Source organism: Diceros bicornis, chromosome 8, assembly GCF_020826845.1.
Source record: "Diceros bicornis minor isolate mBicDic1 chromosome 8, mDicBic1.mat.cur, whole genome shotgun sequence".
NCBI classification, from domain to species: Eukaryota; Metazoa; Chordata; class Mammalia; order Perissodactyla; family Rhinocerotidae; genus Diceros; species Diceros bicornis.
Genome location: NC_080747.1, coordinates 69,818,371 through 69,836,852, shown reverse-complemented (window position 1 = coordinate 69,836,852; position 18,482 = coordinate 69,818,371). Strand labels below are relative to the sequence as shown.

At 35.7% G+C, this 18,482-nt stretch overlaps 1 protein-coding gene across 1 annotated transcript in view; it reads right to left on the bottom strand.

Annotated features, from left to right (window-relative positions):
• The window catches only part of ARHGAP24 (Rho GTPase activating protein 24), a 468,734-nt gene that overhangs the window by 402,842 nt on the left and 47,410 nt on the right, over positions 1-18,482 (bottom strand). The gene's annotated exons all lie outside the window — the stretch shown is intronic.

Genomic DNA, 18,482 nt, shown 5'->3' with positions numbered 1-18,482 from the left:
AACTCACGAACTGTACACTTGATATTTGTGCACAAATTATGTTGTTCTAATAAATTTTATTCCAAAAAATTTGTGGAAAATATTGAATTCTAGCTAGTAGGTTTGATTTTTGCTGTGGTATGAGTTAACAATTCTGAAATTACCTTCCACGTATACCAAGGTGAGCAAATAAATATATATGTTGAACATAATGGGAAGCCAGGTTTCTCACTGCTGGAAAAGAAAGTTACAAATATGGAAATGGGAAGACAAAAATGTATCCTGTGGTTTGAGATTAGAATTAGAGATATCAGTCTGAACTCATGGTTTTTATTTTATTTTTTTAATAAAAATTGTATATATTTAAGGTGCACAACATAATGATTTGGTGTGTATATATATATATATACACACACACATATACATATATATATTAGTGAAATGACAGTCAAGCTAATTAAGATATCATCTCCTCACATAGTTGCCATTTTTTTGTGTGTGATGATAGCACCTGAAATCTACTCTCTAAGCAAATTTCCAGTATTCAAAAAAATTATTAACTATAGTCATCGTGCTGTACATTATATCTCTAGACTTATTCGTCCTATACAACCGCAACTTTGTACCCTTTGACCAACATCTCATGGGTTTTAAAAGACAGATACATAGATATAGAAATAAATATAGACATATATTTACTAATGCTGTTCACTGAGAGAGTCTAGAAGTAATGACACACCAGTAGCAATGAATGAGTACACCTGGTGTCCAGATCTTGACTTCTAAATGCCATTTACTTTGAAATGGAATGATGGCTACTTTGATAAAAAGTTGATTCCAGGACTTGGTTAGGAAAAGTACAAGATGATCCTACAATAACATGTGCCATAAAGTAAGGAAATACTCAAGAATGATGGAGAAATAGCAAAAAGGCATAGAAACTAGTTTGAAGTGGTTTTCACTGGCCAAATATGGGACAATTTGAGCATTTGAATAAATAATAAAAATAATAGTTCAGGGGTCGGCCCGGTGGCGCAAGCGGTTAAGTGCGCGCGCTCCGCTGCGGCGGCCCGGGGTTCGCTGGTTCGGATCCCGGGCGCGCACCGACGCACTGCTTGTCAAGCCATATGCTGTGGCGGCGTCCCATATAAAGTGGAGGAAGATGGGCACCGATGTTAGCCCAGGGCCGTCTTCCTCAGCAGAAAAAGAGGAGGATTGGCGGATGTTAGCTCAGGGCTGATCTCCTCACAAAAAAAAAAAAAAAAAAAAAAAAAAAAAAAAAAATAATAGTTCAGACCCACAGAAAAAAACAAGAATACATGGTATAATAAGTAAATAAACAATTAAACAAATAAAAAATGGAAAATGTGAAAAAGCTCTTCCTTTCATAGAATATCAACTAATAAACATGGAAGCAATAATGGAGTCACAAATTATCAATGGACACAAAATCTAGTGGGTAAAAATTTGGTGGGGAAAAGATATTTACATGATCTCAAAGTGTCTCCCCACAAATTAATCATTATTTAGAAAGAGTAAAAAGTAAGTTTGTGGAGAAACTTGGCAGACCCAGTGTGATCAAAGTTTACATCATCGATGTTGGAATAAAATGACATCACGTGCCTCCTGATGGGATGCTCTGAGAAAGACACATTACCTATTATTTCTGGGGTAGTCCTGCCCAAAATGCATAACTTGAAGCATGTAGTTGCATGTGTAACCGTAAGCAAAATGTGTAACCATGAGCAAACATTACACAAACCCAAATGGAGGAACATTCTACAAAATAACTGTCCTGGATTTTTCAAAAATCTCAAGGTCAAAAAAAGGTAAGGGACTGTTCCAAATGAAAGTACAGTAAAGAGACATGAGAACTAAATACAATGCTTGACCTTGGCTTGGATCCTGAGCCAGGAAAAAGGTAGATTGAAAAAATTGATAAAATTGACATATAAACTGTGGAGTAGATAATATTATTGCATCAATGTCAAATTTTCTCATTTTGATCATTGAAAACTGCAGTTATGTGACAGTGTACTTGTTCCTAGGAAATACGCACTCAAGTATTTATGGTAAAGGGACAAGATGTCTCCAATTTATTTTCAAACGATTCATAAAAAAATCATAAATAAATAGATATATAGATAGAATGATAAAGCAAATGGAACAGAATGTAAACAATTGGAGAATCTGGGTAAAGGGTACTCAGGAGTTCCTAGTACTACTTTTGCAGCTTTTCTATAAAAGTGAAAGTACATCAAAGTAAAAAGTTGCACAACACATACGGCTTACTACAAGAAGACACAAAGGAGAAGCAAATTCTGTTCTTCATTGGACCACCACCAGTAGGTTTCAAGTGTGCTATTATAATTGAAAGGGCACTACACTAGAAGTTAGTAAATGTGGCTTTGGAATTAAATAGTTACCTGACCTTGAGAAAGTCAGGTATGCTTTCTCAATTAAATAGTTGTGTGTATATATATTCATTTAATCCTCACAACAACTCTATGAAGTAAGTATGATTATTATTTCCACTTTACAGATGGGGAAACTAAGGTACCTACAGTCCTACTACTAATAAGTGGCTGTTGAAAAACAACCATGCATTTAAAACTAGGCAGAGTGGCTGCAGAGACTGTGTTTTTAATCATTACTCTACATTGCCTCTCAACTATTACAGAAAAATATACTCTACCACAGAACAGCCCACGCATTCAAATATTCCATAAGAAAAAGTGACCTGAGTCATAAAACTATTTATTCTTTATGCCAAAATCTAATACCTGGAGATACATGTGCGTGCGTGCGTGCGTGCGTGTGTATATATACATGTTGTGTCTACATAGCCTCATTTTCGAGATCTATTACTAATGTATTCTTGATATTGATATATTGATATTTATACACATGTATTTCATTTTGAGTTTTTACTTGTAAAATTCTAAGACTTGGCAGGCCCTTCCAGGTGAACCTTTTGCCACGTGGACTAGCTGCTCTTTCCCCTTTAGCAGCTGGAAAGCAGCCAGGTAAAGGAGCTCCCAAGCTGCTTCGGTCCATCCTTTGCCGAGGCCAGCAAATAAGCCCGGCTGTGCTGCAGCACACCTGCTGCTCTCAACCCGGAGGGAAAGTAAGGCTCACATGCTTGGTCTTTTATGAAGAAAAAATCAGCAGTGAAAGTGACAAATTCTCTTTTGCCTTTAAAAAAAGAAATTACAGAGCACTGTGTCGTTTTAGTTGGAAAAGTACAAAATTATAAGATCTAAGAACTTCATTACAGCATGACTAACACGTTCCCTCACTCCAGGTGCCAACATCTGTGGTCACCTGTTTAGCTCAGTTAGGCCTCCCAAGATGCTGGAAAATGACTCATGCAAATCCCAAGCTCACCTTTCATTAGCTTGGATTGCGGGAAAAAATAAAGCTGAACGACTGTTAAGCAACGGTGCTTTCAAATGGCAATGGAATTATCTGAGAGAGTAGAAGACAGGGAGTTATGACAATAGTAAGAATTGTAATCCATCATGTTTTAACATGTCTGACACAGTATCTTGCAAAAAAATAATAATAATCACCAAATAATCTGAATTCTATAAATTCCAGATAATTCCATATAATCCTGATAAAATCCTTAAAAAGTAGGGCTGATGTCCCTGCTATACATATGATCCAAGAGGCTAAGGCAACTTGCTCAAAGCCATAAACCTAGCAAGTATGCGAGTGGGTATTTTTTTACTTTGGAACTTGAAGGGTGTTTTTTTCTTTTTTTCCCACTGAACTACACTGCTTCATACTTACATCATCCCCTTATACAGGCCACTACTTTATACTTACTAGTAATCCCAAAAAATGAAGGAAAGAATAAAGTAATAATAGAACAAAGAGTAGGCGCTTAAATATTTATTACATCATAGCTTAACATTCTAATAAAAATGTATAAGACAAAATTAACAGACCATTGGGGAAATATTCTAACAGTGTTTACTTTTCACAGAGATACTTTAGGATTTCAAGAATTTGAACATAAACTGGAGACGTTACATGAAGGGTCACATAAAAATTCAAGTATTAGCACAACTTAAATTACAACCTTAGAGTGAAAAGAAAGATAAAACATATTTTAAGGACTGGATAAAAAATTCTGCTTTCCAACATGGTTATGAAATGTAACACTCAGGTTAATCAAATATGAAGTCTAGTATTGTTGTCTTTTATACAATGAACAGATGGCCAATTTCCAATTAATTAGAAAAAATAATCATACTTATCATCAAAACTATAATAAACACAATTCAGGTTTGCTTTGAGATTCAGAAGCCATTCAGAATCTTGTACTTCTATAAGGTCAGTTATCATTATTTTTATCATTAATGGAATGGTCAGTAATCCAGATTCAATCATCACTTTCTCTCTCCCAGCTATACCAAGTTGATCACAACATTCTTGCTGCTCCCATAACTAGGATACTCTTTTTTCTATTCTCTCCACTCCCTCTGTCCTAACTAGCTTTGTTCTACTCCCCACCCCTTTGCCTCACATCTGGATGATGACTTCATTCTCACCCCCAGTTTCATGTTTCTAAGGGCCCCTCTCTCTGTGCGATTGCCAGGCGGATAATTCTCAAACATGTCTTTTATATAGTCCAGAACCTTCAACAGCAGCCGACTGCATAGCGCACCATGTTTAAACTTAGCTTCATTTTCAAGGTGTCATAATCTAACTCAGTTTACCTTTCCACTTTATTGTTCATTGCTTCTAGGAAGCGCCCTAGGAAGCAGTCATCCAAATACGTGTAATCAATTTAACCCACACACGTGGTACTTAGTCTTACCTCTTCCTCCTTGAAACCTACCTCGAATAAAATAATCATTATCATTATCATCATCATCATCATCAACAGCAAACACATATATTACTTACTATGCACCAGGCAATGTCATAAGTGTTTTATAAATTTTAACTAACATAAGCCTCATAATAACCTTGTGAAATAGATGCTATTATTATCATCCTCATGTTACAGAAGGCCCAAAGCAGTCAAGTAACGCATGCAAGGTCACACAGCTAGTAAAGAGTAGAGCCAGAAGTCAATCAAGCAGGTTGGTTCCAGAGTCTTTACTCAACCACTATCTATATGCCTCTCAATAACAAATTAATACAATGTACTTATTGTCAGTAACATAATTAGCTATTAATTATTTCACATCTGCTACTTTTTATCTCTTTAATAAACTATAAAATTATACCAAGTATTTTATTTCTTTGAGGGGCCCCTTAACATTAGATATACAGTTAGACCCAAACAAATGTCTCTAAGGGAGACCATTTTATTCAAACACAAATATTACAAAAGGCAAAGATTCAAGAATTATGATTAGTCAAAATGTATAGAACTATCTCTTGTCACAAACAAAGCCTTCTGAACCAGGACTTGCCTGTGGCAAGCGTATTGACAGCATGAAGACTGGAGCATGAGCCAGGCAGTAGCTGCTTGAGGATTTCTACATCGGAGAAGGACAAAGCAGGACAGCTTTCTGCTTGGAGGGAAGACCAAAGAATCAGAAAACTTGTTTTGAAGGTATAGTTGCCAAACAAGTATACTTATTTAGATTGTAGGTTGTAAATCAATAGAAATAGCAACATTTCCTAAAGATGCTCTTACTTACTCTCTGCATAAGATTGGGAAAACATAAATAAGCCACATTAATTAAATTATTATTCATTTATTAAGTATGGTGGAGGGTGGGAAGCACCCCACTAACCCCTCAAAACTTTACAGTGCCACTAGTGAGTGATTATGCTGATGACTGAAGGAAGAGTTAAATAAAGGTTTGAGGATGCTTAGAAATAGTCACCTTTCTCACTTTCAAAAGAAGCATACAACTTTTGAAAGAGAAAATTCATATACATATAAGTACATATATAAAATTCCAAGACTAGAAATTTGAACAGAACTCTGGTTTATTTCTAATAGGGTACTAGGCCAAGCCTTCTATACTCTCAAGAAAAGTAGAAACTCATTCTTCAAGGTCCAGCTCAAATGTCAACTCATCTGTGAAATTTTCTTTTGCATAACTAATTACCCCTTCTTCTGTATTGTTAGAACATTTTATAAATATCTCTATTGGATTACATGGTATAATATCTACTACTTAGAAAACATGCTGATCTTGACTTCTAGACTAGATGCACAAATGTGCATCAACAAGTGAATAAATAAACCAACTGTGATATAATTGTACAATTAGTACAACTCAGCAATAAAAAGGAACTAATTATTAATGGGTAATTCTCAAAAACATTATGCTAAGCTAAAGGAACCAGACACAAAGGAATACATACTGTTATCAAGAACTGTGAAGATTCTGCGATTTTACTCAATGTGTAAGATTATAAGTTTCGTGGATGCTGGCAGAAGACATGAAGTGGGTGTGGATGCTGGGTCAGAGACAAAGATTACTTTTTTACAGATTACTCACAGCACTAGGATTAGCCAGAGTATCACACCTGCACAAACAGTGGGTTGTGCTACAGGAGAGGAACCTGGGAGCTTCAGGAACCTGAATCTATTATAATGGGCAGTAAGCCTGCCTGACCTTTGCCCCAGAGGCACACATTATCTTCAGTACACTGCACAATAACAAATCTGCCTTTTTCTCAGGAGGAAGACATTATCTCTAGCTTCCAAGGTTGTTCACTATAAAAACACCTTTGGAAAAACAGTCTGGAACAAAAGTAGTCAGTACCTCTGCTCATAGGACATGCAGAATCATGAAAGACCCCTGGAGAATTGTCTCCTAACAACTATATGTTTTCATTCACATAACATTTCTGGAATAGGCAAAACTAGTCTATGGTGTGGAAAAAAAAAATCAGAACAGTCATTGTTTGGAGCCAGAAGTGACTATAAAGGATCATAAGGGAAATGTCTAGGGTATATTATATATTTTATATGGGGTGGTGGTTATAAGCGTATGTGTGTGTATATATATATATATATATATGTATATATTTGTCAAACTCTTCAAACTGTACGCATAAAAGTGTATATAAATTGTATGTAAATTATGTATGTACATATTGGGTATGTAAATTATACTCAAATATTAAGTTGATATAAAAAGAAAAATAAGCTGATCATAACTTCTATATTGTTATCTTCTCAAGGGCAAGGATTATGTATTATTCATCTGTCTTGCTGATTACTGAGAAGAAATTAGCCAACTGAGTTTTCTTAGTAGGTGCTCATAAAGGTTGGTCGGGTGATAATGATTAAAATGTGCCTCTAAGTATTCTTCTTTGTCCTATGTTGAAATGCCATTACATTCGATTTTTTTTAATTTTATTTGATTGTGTTTGTTTATAAATATTGATACATGTGAAAATCAAGGAGGAGTTACAAATGTGTATTTTAAAAAATAAATTCTTGGGGCCGGTCCGGTGGCACAAGCAGTTAAGTGCGCACGCTCCAGTGCAGCGGCGCAGGGTTCGCCGGTTCGGATCCCAGGTGCGCACTGACGCACTGCTTGTCAAGCCATGCTGTGGCGGCATCCCATATAAAGTGGAGGAAGATGGGCACGGATGTTAGCACAGGGCCGGTCTTCCTCAGCAAAAAAAAGAGGAGGATTGGCAGATGTTAGCTCACGGCTGATCTTCCTCACCAAAAAATTAATTAATTAATTCTCTAAATACTAAATTATTATTTTTTTTTATAATTTTATTTATTTATTTTCCCCCCCAAAGCCCCAGCAGATAGTTGTATGTCACAGCTGCACATCCTTCCAGCTGCTGTACGTGGGACTCGGCCTCAGCGTAGCCGGAGAAGCGGTGCATCGGTGCGTGCCCAGGACCCGAACCCAGGCCACCAGCAGCATAGTGCGCGCACCTAACTGCTAAGCCACGGGGCCAGCCCATAAATACTAAATTATTTTGATGCAGATTAGTTTTAATAATATAAGTTGTTAAAAAGATGAAAATTTGTACTAATCATAAGGTTATTTGAAAAGACATTCTTTTCCATATCATAAACCTAGTTAACTAACTCCTTTAGAAACACAATATTTTTCAAGTAAATCTTCAGAATGAAGACAGCAGAAAAATATTTGAAATTTAAAAGTTGCGAAGACTTTTTCTGATTTTCCTTTCACTTAACAAATTTAAATTTAGTAAAAATATCTGGTGTTTATTAGGTGGTAATTTAGGCTAGCAAAGCCTAAAGAGCAAAAGTTACAGGTTTAATTTCCATTTACAACAGAATTTTCAAACCCTTTCTTCTTAATATATACTTTGGTTTGATTTTTCTAACTTATTTTATAGATGATGGCTATTTTTTCCCAAAGAATATTATATATTTTAATGTGAGTTAAGAAATTCCCTTAACTCACATTAAAATATTCTTTGAAAAACTAAGACAGTGGATCTAAATAAAGCTACAAAATGGTTTGTCATCTTAGTACATATTAAATTGTAAGTTAAAAAATTTGTCTCACTCTTACATATTATCCTTCATTTTTTCTAACTAAAATTTGGAAAGAAGGAAAGTAATTCCCATGTTTGCTAAATGGAACATACAGGAAAACATTTTATCTTAATTTTTAACAACAATATTGCCTTATGTTTGCAGCTTTGCTATACAGATAAATCAAATATTTTTGGTTCAGATCTTAAGAGACTGTGCCAAGATTTATATTCAGTGATAGATATTTTCTCATTTTGTAAGTAAACTTGCATATTCTGTGATATTAACCTTTTACACATCCCCCTAATCATCCACAAATTCAGTGATTGTATAGGTTAAATATTCATTAGCCAGTAACATGGGGAAATCGGAAGCAAAACTCTTCCCAAAAGCCATCAGGACCCAAAGATTATTAATAATGCAAATTAAATTGAGATGCCAATATTTACAATATTGGTCCTTCATCACTGTTTAATAAAATCAAGATTCCAGTATAAGCTCAGAAGCTATTTGATGACTGATATAAAACATTGATTGAATTTGAATATTTCCAATAACTAAATTGGCCCATACATTTCTGTACTTATACCACGCTCTCGAAAGTCTTTGTTAAGTCATAGTGAGTCATAAGACATCAAATATCTAACCATAGAACTGCCATCACCTACCATAAATATAATCACCTGCCGCCCATTTTCTTGATTAGGTTGACCCATACCAAATTGTTGATATTTGATAGATTTTGACCTGCAAAAATGGCAATTTCATCTGATTTAACATAATATAACGTCAAAATAGTAAAATGGAAGTAATCAACATTGAACACAGCGTACTCAAAATACATTGTTCCTTTAATAGCATATTATAGACAAGTTTATTTGCACAAAAGAGATCGAAATTTTCTACTTTCTTTCTTGAGCCCTGATAATAAAACTGCTGAGTAAATATTTCAGATCCGAGTGTCTAGATTACCTCTGTTTCCTAGCACACTTTATACCTCAGAGTCCTAGAAAGGACAAACCTGCAAGAAGGTTATTGGGTTTTTTCCCCCAACTTTTTAATGGTCACCAGGGTAAAACATAAATTGCTTTTTCCCAACACAGCACGAATGATTGTTTTTGTTTTGATTTTTTTTGCTTAGACTGCTAAATTTATTCCCCAAGTGTATATCTTCCCTAAATTATCAAGTCATCTTTCAGATTTAGTACACGTCTGTACTTTTAAAGTACCTGTCCATCAAAAGTCAATGGGGAAAAACTGTGATACCAAAATACAAATGAAATGTTAAGTGACTTGTACACACCACAATCTATGCTTTCTTTGATTACATTTGAATGACTATTTTTAAGCTTCTTAATTCCCAAAATGTAAGTAAATCTCTAAGGGTACAAGTTCAACAATTAAAATATTTTCCCTCAGTGATATGCTGGCTCCTAATGACCAGACAGTATCACAGTTTGTAGCAAAGCATACTTAGTGATGCCACACTTAGTTAATTATAATCCTGAAGAACTTGTTCTGCAATTGTAGATGCCACAAATAAACATAGGCAAAAGAAGTGTTTAAAAACTCAAATAAGCAACACTTTTTCTAGATATTAGAACCCAGCTTACCCTACAGAATATTTTCAACATGTAGCAGGAAGAAAATTGTTTTTCCCTACAGGAATCTCTCAGCTCTATATGGATTTTTACAGTTAAATTGTTTTTTGCTCACATTCTTTCACACTGAAGTCCTATATTTCCATTGCTCATTTAAAATAGACACCTTCTGTCCTGGACTAGAATCAACAATCAAAAGAGGGAAAAAAAGAATGTTGGAGTACGAATCGCTGGGCCCAAGGGGAGAGACCTTGCATCAGTAGTCAATGTGTTTTTCTCTAATTGTGTCTTAGGCTTCATCCTTATCTTACCAACCAGATAGAAAACTTCTCAAGGTCAAGGATTGTGTCTTATAATCCCCTCATGCATAGCCCAGAATTGAACATGAAGTGGTATCAATATGTGCTTGTCCAATGATTGAAATGTAAATGATAAAGAGACTAGAAAAAATAACAGTAGAATATAAAGTATCTAACATAGCATATTCTTCAGGAAAGATAATTCTTCTTCTCTGGATTAATTTTTCCTTGAGTAAATTGGGAAAAATAATGAGGCTCTTTCTCACAAAACGTGCTTAGAATACCATGGCCTCCCATATTATCCATAGGAGGAATGCAGTAAATTCTTGTGGCTTTGAATATTGATTTTTGATAAGGCACTGTATAAAATTACCTATGATCTGAAATGTCCATGAGATATATTTTTCTTATCACAAACTTACAAATATCCACACACACATACCCCTCAGTGTGTGTATTTTAAGTTACAAAAAGGCACTATCCTTCAAGTCATATCAGCCAAGTTAACACATTAATGGTAATTTATCATTGACAGTTTTATCAAAAGGCAATTCTTCCTCACTCTTCCTCATCTTTCTTCAAGATCTACAGTTAAGTTCACAAAATTTATCTAAAGTCTTCCATTATAAAGAAATATTGTTTGTCATAGTTGTCACAGATACTTATTTCACAAAATAGCTATAATTTTTGGCATCTGAACACTCAATTTCCTTTCTGATCAAAAGCCCCCATACATTTTGTTTATCAGTTAAATCACTGAAACAGCAATCTATTATAATTAGGTAGATATGTTGATCAGAGTTTGAATGAGTAATATAAAGGTATTTGGAAGAGACTTGAAAACCATATATGAGGGACTATTCAAGATAATCACTATACCCGTATATTTTCAGTGATGTGTAATTATATCTAATCTAGAGGAAAAAAATGTCCATCAATAATATATATGCCATCTATACTTGGTATGTATCTATGGCCTATATGGTATGCATGTTGAAGGTACTGAACAAAAATAAAATGTAGCATATTGTCTGATGTACCTTCACACCCTATACTAGGGATAAAGTATAGGGATCCTATACTAGGGATATAGTATAGGGATCCTATACTAGAGATGGAAATATTGAAATCCTGCCCATCTAGAAATAGGACTCCTGGCCACCTCAGCCATTAGGACATGGCAACTGTATCCTCAAACAAGGCACAGGTCATCTGGAAATAAAATAATTTATAGATGATGGAGTAATCGTCAAGCATTTATCCAAATAACTGAAGGCTGAAACATTAACTTCCTCAGGGAAGCATTTGCTGATCTCCCTGATAAGAAAGTTTTAAGTGTTTATAGCACCATATACCTCTCCTCTGTGGCATTTGCCATAAATATGATTTTATATTTACTTGTGTGTTTCTTTTAGTAATGTCTAGTCACCTGAGCAGACTTGAAGCTCTCTGAGAGTAATTACCATGTCTTTCTTTGTGTAGGAGTAAGGTTCGTGATTCTGTCGCTTCAATGGAAACAGTGCCTGGCACATAAGAGGCAGTCAGTAAACACTGTCGTCAAATTTGTTGAATGAATGGAACACAGGTGAACGGTGAGCACTAGAAATGTAAACTAAGTCATGGCATACATGTTACAATTAACACCATGAGACACCAGCCATCACCAACTGCGAAGACTGAAAATAGAACCCTTCACTGTTTTCAACTGATGCAAGAGGTGAGCAATGGAAGGATGTGTGGAAGAGATGGCTAAGAACAGTCAGCATTTAGCACAGGAGTGTGAAGGAGGTCAAAGAGGAAAAACTGTAGGAGTGAGTGATATACAGAGAGAAGCACCAAGGCTAAGTAGGTGAGAAACTGAAGAGGGGCCTCCAAGTTTGGAGACTGGAGCTGACTAGAGGATTTAAGCCGAGTTTCAGAGTGACAGAAAAGGAATTGAAAGGGAAGTGGAAAAAAATGGGGACAGTGAGTATGGACTAGCCCGTTTACTCTTCCAAGAAAATCAGCAGTGAAGAAAATAGAGAAATAAATCCATAATTTAGGGATATAGGTTTTTTTTTTAACTCCATGAGGGACTGGGAGACATAATCATAGACAGACAGACTCACAGACAGACAACAAACCGTGTCCTAGAAGCTTTCGTAAACTGTATTTTAGTCTCTTTTCAGAGGGGGGGCAGACAGATAAAGGAGGTTATAAAGAATTTGATGGCCAGTAGGCAGAGCTCTGTGATTCACATGTGACAACATTTTGCTTTGGAACTGATTATTCACTATAACGAAATCACATCCCTTCTTCTGAGTTTTTATGGGTTCCTTTGTTTTAATCATCACTGGGATTGTCAAATGAGGTCATCAGGGACTCATCTCTGTCTCTAAACCTCCTCTGAGCGCTTCCTAACTTTCATTCAATTTGTGTGCTACCAATAACATGGTAATTGCCAACTTCTACATTCTTTAGTATTTACCATATATCAGATTCTCACATTTCAATTAGTAGTAATATTTATTGAATTGAATTTGTGCTCTTCATACATAAGCAGAATACTTTACGTCTGACTTGCAATAGTAAGAAATCATTTTGGATTCAATGATTTTTTACTTTAGCCTTTTTTTCCTCACTTCCTTCTCTCTAACAAAAAAGATATAATTTATTTACCATCTATTAAAAGCTATAATGAAATAAATGGAGCTCTACAAATAATTGCATCCTTGTGTCTCTAAACATTACATGGAAAATCTATCAGTATCTAACTTTGAGGCATTTTATAATTGTATTTTGCAACTGAGCTCAAGGAAATAGCATACTTGGAGTTTGAGTTGGACCATATGTATCCCACACACTTGAACTCCTTCTCTTGGGAGACATTCAGATCAACTTAATTAAATACACAGCTTTAGGGAGGTTATTGTCTTTGCCTGGTAAATATGGCCAATGGAAGCCCAGCAGATCTTAGCTAGACGTGTTTTGAACCAGAGGGAAAACAATCAGGGTCCCGTTATTCACTTACTTTCACCTACTGCCCTGAGGCTAATGATTTTGTGATCAAAAGGAATGATCCCACTAATGTCACATATGTCTGAAATTGGCAACCTGAGGCTTTGTGCAAATAATCCTATGCATAGTTAAGCATCAGGACAAGGCGAGGACGAGCTACTACACTCTATTTCACTCAGCTGATCTTGGGTTCTAAGACTCCTCACTAATTTTTCCTTACCACCCTTCTTTTAAACCCTCGCATATTTCCATCCCTCTTAGTCTTCTCCAACTGCCCTCTCTCCCAACCAACAGGCCAACACCCTCTACCTGTAACCAGGCAACTCTGTCACCACACAGGCTCCTTTTGTTATCCCCAATCACATCCTTCTGCTAGAGGAGGTAGCAGGAGGGTAGACTTGAGTGGTCTAGCAGACAGACCTGCGTGAGAATCCCAGCCCAGCCACTTTCCAGCTCTGCAAACTTATTTACAATAACCAATTATTCATAATTTAAGGATTAAATTATTAATTACTCATAACTTAAGGAAGTTATTTACAAAAATCAAACTTGCTGATTATTGTGCAATTTGCATGAAACAGGGCATATCAAGAGCCAAATGAATAGAAGGCACTCAGTAATCCCGACTTTTCTTCTTTTCTCTGGTGTCTTTTTCACGTCACCCCCAAATTTACCTTTCCTTACTGGTACTGCTTTCCATTTCTATTTCTATATCTAATCTATATCTATATCTATCTCCTCTGCTATAACCTCCATTCTAGTTTTGCCTAGAAAAGGGAAGTATGTGAAGCAGCCAAAACTGCTTCATTCCACTCACTTATTCCCTCGTCCAGGATTTGTGGATTTCTCAATCCCTAATGACTAAGCTCTCATGTACCTGTTCAGCCAAGCTCAGTGCTGTATTGAGAAAAAGTGTCTTAACTCAAGTTATAATGTTCCTATACACCCTCTGTCTCCTTGGAAGAGAACAACTTAACATAGGTTAGTTATTTAGTTAAAATCTTTCTAAGTTTTAAATTAGTGATTATCAGAATGTATTCTAGTATACTTAGTGGAGTTTTATTGCATTTGAATGTACACTGATTTGATATTTACAGTAATATTTATAATCAGAATAATCATATCTACAATACCACAAAATTTGCTAATGACATCATCTTTATTTTTTTGAATTTGACAATAGAGACAGAGGCTGAGAGAGGTATTTCAGATTATATAAGCAGCACCCTAGAACCCAAAGATACATTCCAGCCCCAGCTGTTTGGGAGGATACCCCTTCCTCTACGCTATAAATAATGCAGAATGCTCTAGCCTACATAGCTTAAGTACTGAAAACTACATACTCAAAGGTGTGGAACAGGAAAGAGTTCATTTTAGAGAACATTTTCATTCAAACTTTTATTCCTGAATACATATAAAATAAAATAGTCTAGTAATACAATGCAAATTGACTGTCAGAATAAAACAAATTTAAGGCCAAAAGTAAAAATAATTAAAAGGAAAATTGTTGACTGTATTTCACTACAGTATACTTACCTAGCTTGGAAACTAGAAATTTCTTTATGGACAAAATTAACAACAGGATAAAAATGTCCCCTCCCTCAAGAGGGTGCCCCAAAGTTTATGTGGAGGTTTTTTGATTAAGAAGAAACATTTCACTTGAGAATTAATACTATAAGCCCACACATAAACACAACTAGTAGCTACTTTTTAAACTCTCCACTAAACACTACATATTTTATCTCAGACTGTCTGTTAGAACATTTTATTTAGGCTTTTATAACCCCTCACATAGGGAAAGCAAAACACACAGCCATGTCCTTGAAAGTGACTTTGTTCCAGGTGTCACCCCCTGGTCTTAGCAGAGAGCTTTCCTCTTCCAAGTCAGTGCCTTTTGTTGACAGAATTGGCTTTGGCCTATGGAGAGCTGCCGCTGAGCAGTGACTTCAGGAACTCAGAAGCTCTCCATCACTGACAGAAAGCAGTGGACAATATAAAAATAGCATTATACACTAAAGATTTGTTGAGGCTTCCTAGCAGTGACAAGATTAGAATGGTCATAGCACAGTTTGTTTTCACGCAGCAAAACTGTGAAATGGCAGAAGGTTCATGGAAAATAATAAGCTGCTAGGAAGAACTGCTGTTGGACGCTAACTGATGTTCGAATGTTTATGGTTTGATCACTGTATTTGTAGTTCCTTCTTTCAAAGATCACAAACATTATATTTGTTATTAAATATTATATAATCTTTCATGGAGATACTAAATTCTGCAGGGTCAAACTGTAGATAAAGAAGGATGTTTTTATACTAGCAAGTTTATTTTCCAATTGTACCATATACTCTCTTTCTGAAGAAAATTACACAGACATGATTATAGATACAGATACAGATAATGTTTCAAAAATTAATTATACAATCCTCAGTATAAGTATTTGTGTTAATTATTCTCCATGTGCCATCCACAGCCCTCACTCCTATAGGATCATTTTCTGTTTTCCTCTGTCCTGATAAGGAATTCATTCCTTAAAGTCTCTTCATTTTAACCATCTAGGGTGAACTTTATATTACCACGAGGACCCTAAGTGAAACACCATCACTCACAAAGAGACAAAATAGGAACCAAGGAAATCTCCTACCACATAATTCTAAATTTTTGGATCACAATTCATTACACATTATGACTTTAAAATTGATTCCTGAAAACAATGGTATCCATCATCTCCACTATCATTTCATATGGCTGAGTTGCTACTATAACTTGATAAACATTTGTGCTTTGCAATGTTACTATATAGACAGTACATCTTAATGAGCCCTGCAAGACTTAGGACTCTACAGTTAACAGACGCTCATTATAAAAAGAACCATAGGAATTGGTCGCTGATACAGCATGCTGTGGAAAGGGACAGACTTTGAAATAAGAAGCCTGGGTACGAAGTCCTAGGACTGGTACTTCTCAGTTTGTACAAGTGATCTTGTACAAATCAGCTTACTTTAGCTTTTGTTTCTTCACTTGTTAAATGGAGGAAATAAAAACTCGTTTTATAGGATTGTGATGAGAACAAAAACAAACCATGAATATGAGTATTTTATGAAGAAGCAAAGTAACATACTCAGCACAGTTATATTTAAAGCAAAGATAGATGAAATACCTATATTAAGGATTTAATAAAACATAAATAAATTAAAAGGCCAGTAATAAAATACTGGGTGTTGAGATGCCTGTGTTTTCCTATAACAATCAGCCTAACATCAAAATGGTTTGGAGAAACTGCAGATTAGACCTGGAAGGTCACTCGTGATTAGGAACACACTCTTCATTGCTGCAACACACTCACCATGTCAGTCGAAGTCCTGTGCTCAGAGAACTCATGCTCTTCTGTACCGCTCATTTATTCACTCACTAAACAAATATTCACTGAGGGTTTCCTACGCTCCAGACACTATTCTAAGTGTGGAAGACAGAGAGGTGAACAAAATATGCCATCAACATATCTTAGCAACAATAATGGCATCTCCCAGAATTTTGGTGTGCACTTCTTTCACTGAAATCTTCATTTTCTCTTCCTCTCTTGGTCCCATATTTTTTAACCTCTAGGTCAGGCCAGCTGCTGGACTCATGGGCACTGATCAAAGAGTTGACACACAGGGCCCATTGATATGCTTAACACATATACCCTAAGAAAGGAAAGACAGAATTTTACACAGAAAGGGAAACCAACCATCTGGCCCATGTAATTTGTGTTTCTAGAAAATTACAGAATACTACCCCATATTCTTAAAACCCCAAATCACTTTCATTATGGAAAATAATCCCTGCACTTATGTAAATAAAAAACCTAAGGCCTAATATTCATTTACTCATTAATTATTTCTTTGGACAAAAATTGCTAAGTGTCTACTCTCTATCTCAGCCTTTAGAATGAGTTTCCTAGGGATCTTTGCATAATTAAATACATAAAATAAGACCATTCAGGAAGAGAATCTGGATTTGCTGAGTGATTTCTGACTCTAGTCTTATACTAAAGAATGCTAAAGAATATCAGACATAATTTCTAATTGTAGAGAGCTTACAATCTATTTGAGGGACTGAGATATTAACATATGGAACAATTAGTAAAGCCAGTATTAAATATATCAATATTATATTTTCTCAATAAAGTGTTGAGTGCTTATCAGAACATCACAATCCAGAAAAGCATTCCAAATACCTTTGTCCTGCAAAATGAGAGTATTAAAAAGCTACAGTAGAGAGCGATGATGCATTGTGTTCTTGGAGAGTTCCAGAGTAACAAGCCCTCTGGGCTAGTGAAGGGGATGAAGAAGATACTCTTATAAAACTTAAAAATCACAGTGAAATACTTTAGACCAAATATCCACAAAGGGGAAGGTCTGATAATAAGGTAGTACTGCACTGTGAAGATGAATGAACAGCTTATTATGATTCTCATTCATTTGGAAAATGAAGTATACATTTGTTAGAACTTCACTGGCTTCATACCTAATGCTCTTTTACTATTTTTAGACCCACTAGACCCCTACGTTTTTTGTGTGTGTGTGTGTGAGGAAGATTAGCCCTGAGCTAACATCCATGCCAGTCTCCCTCCTTTTGCTGAGGAAGACTGGCCCTGGGCTAACATCTGTGCCTATCTTCTTCCACTTTATATGGGACGCCACCACAGCACGGCCTGACAAGCGGTGCATCGGTACGCGCCTGGGATCCGAACCCAGGCTGCCAACAGCAGAGCCCGTGCACTTAACCACTACACCATGGGGCCAGCCCCCTAGACCCCTACTTTTTTGATAAAAATGAAAAGTAGCTTGGAAACGTTAACCTGTTAGGTAGGCCTGCAGGAGTATATGGCACTTCATTTTTTTTTTTTTTATTAAGAAGCAGATTCCTTTTGTAAAGGAATTGAAAAGTAATTCTTTCACCAAAGATACACACAAGAGTCAGGTCATTTTTTTCATACTTTCATAAATTCAACATGTATTAATTGAATGCCACTCTAGGCCTTGGCATGGTGAACATAATATGAATAGACTTAAATTAACCAATTCTCAAAAGAAACAAAATAAAGTAGAAAGAGATTATTTTTGAAAAATAGCACAACATTCATATGGCTAATTACGGAAATAAAGAAATTAG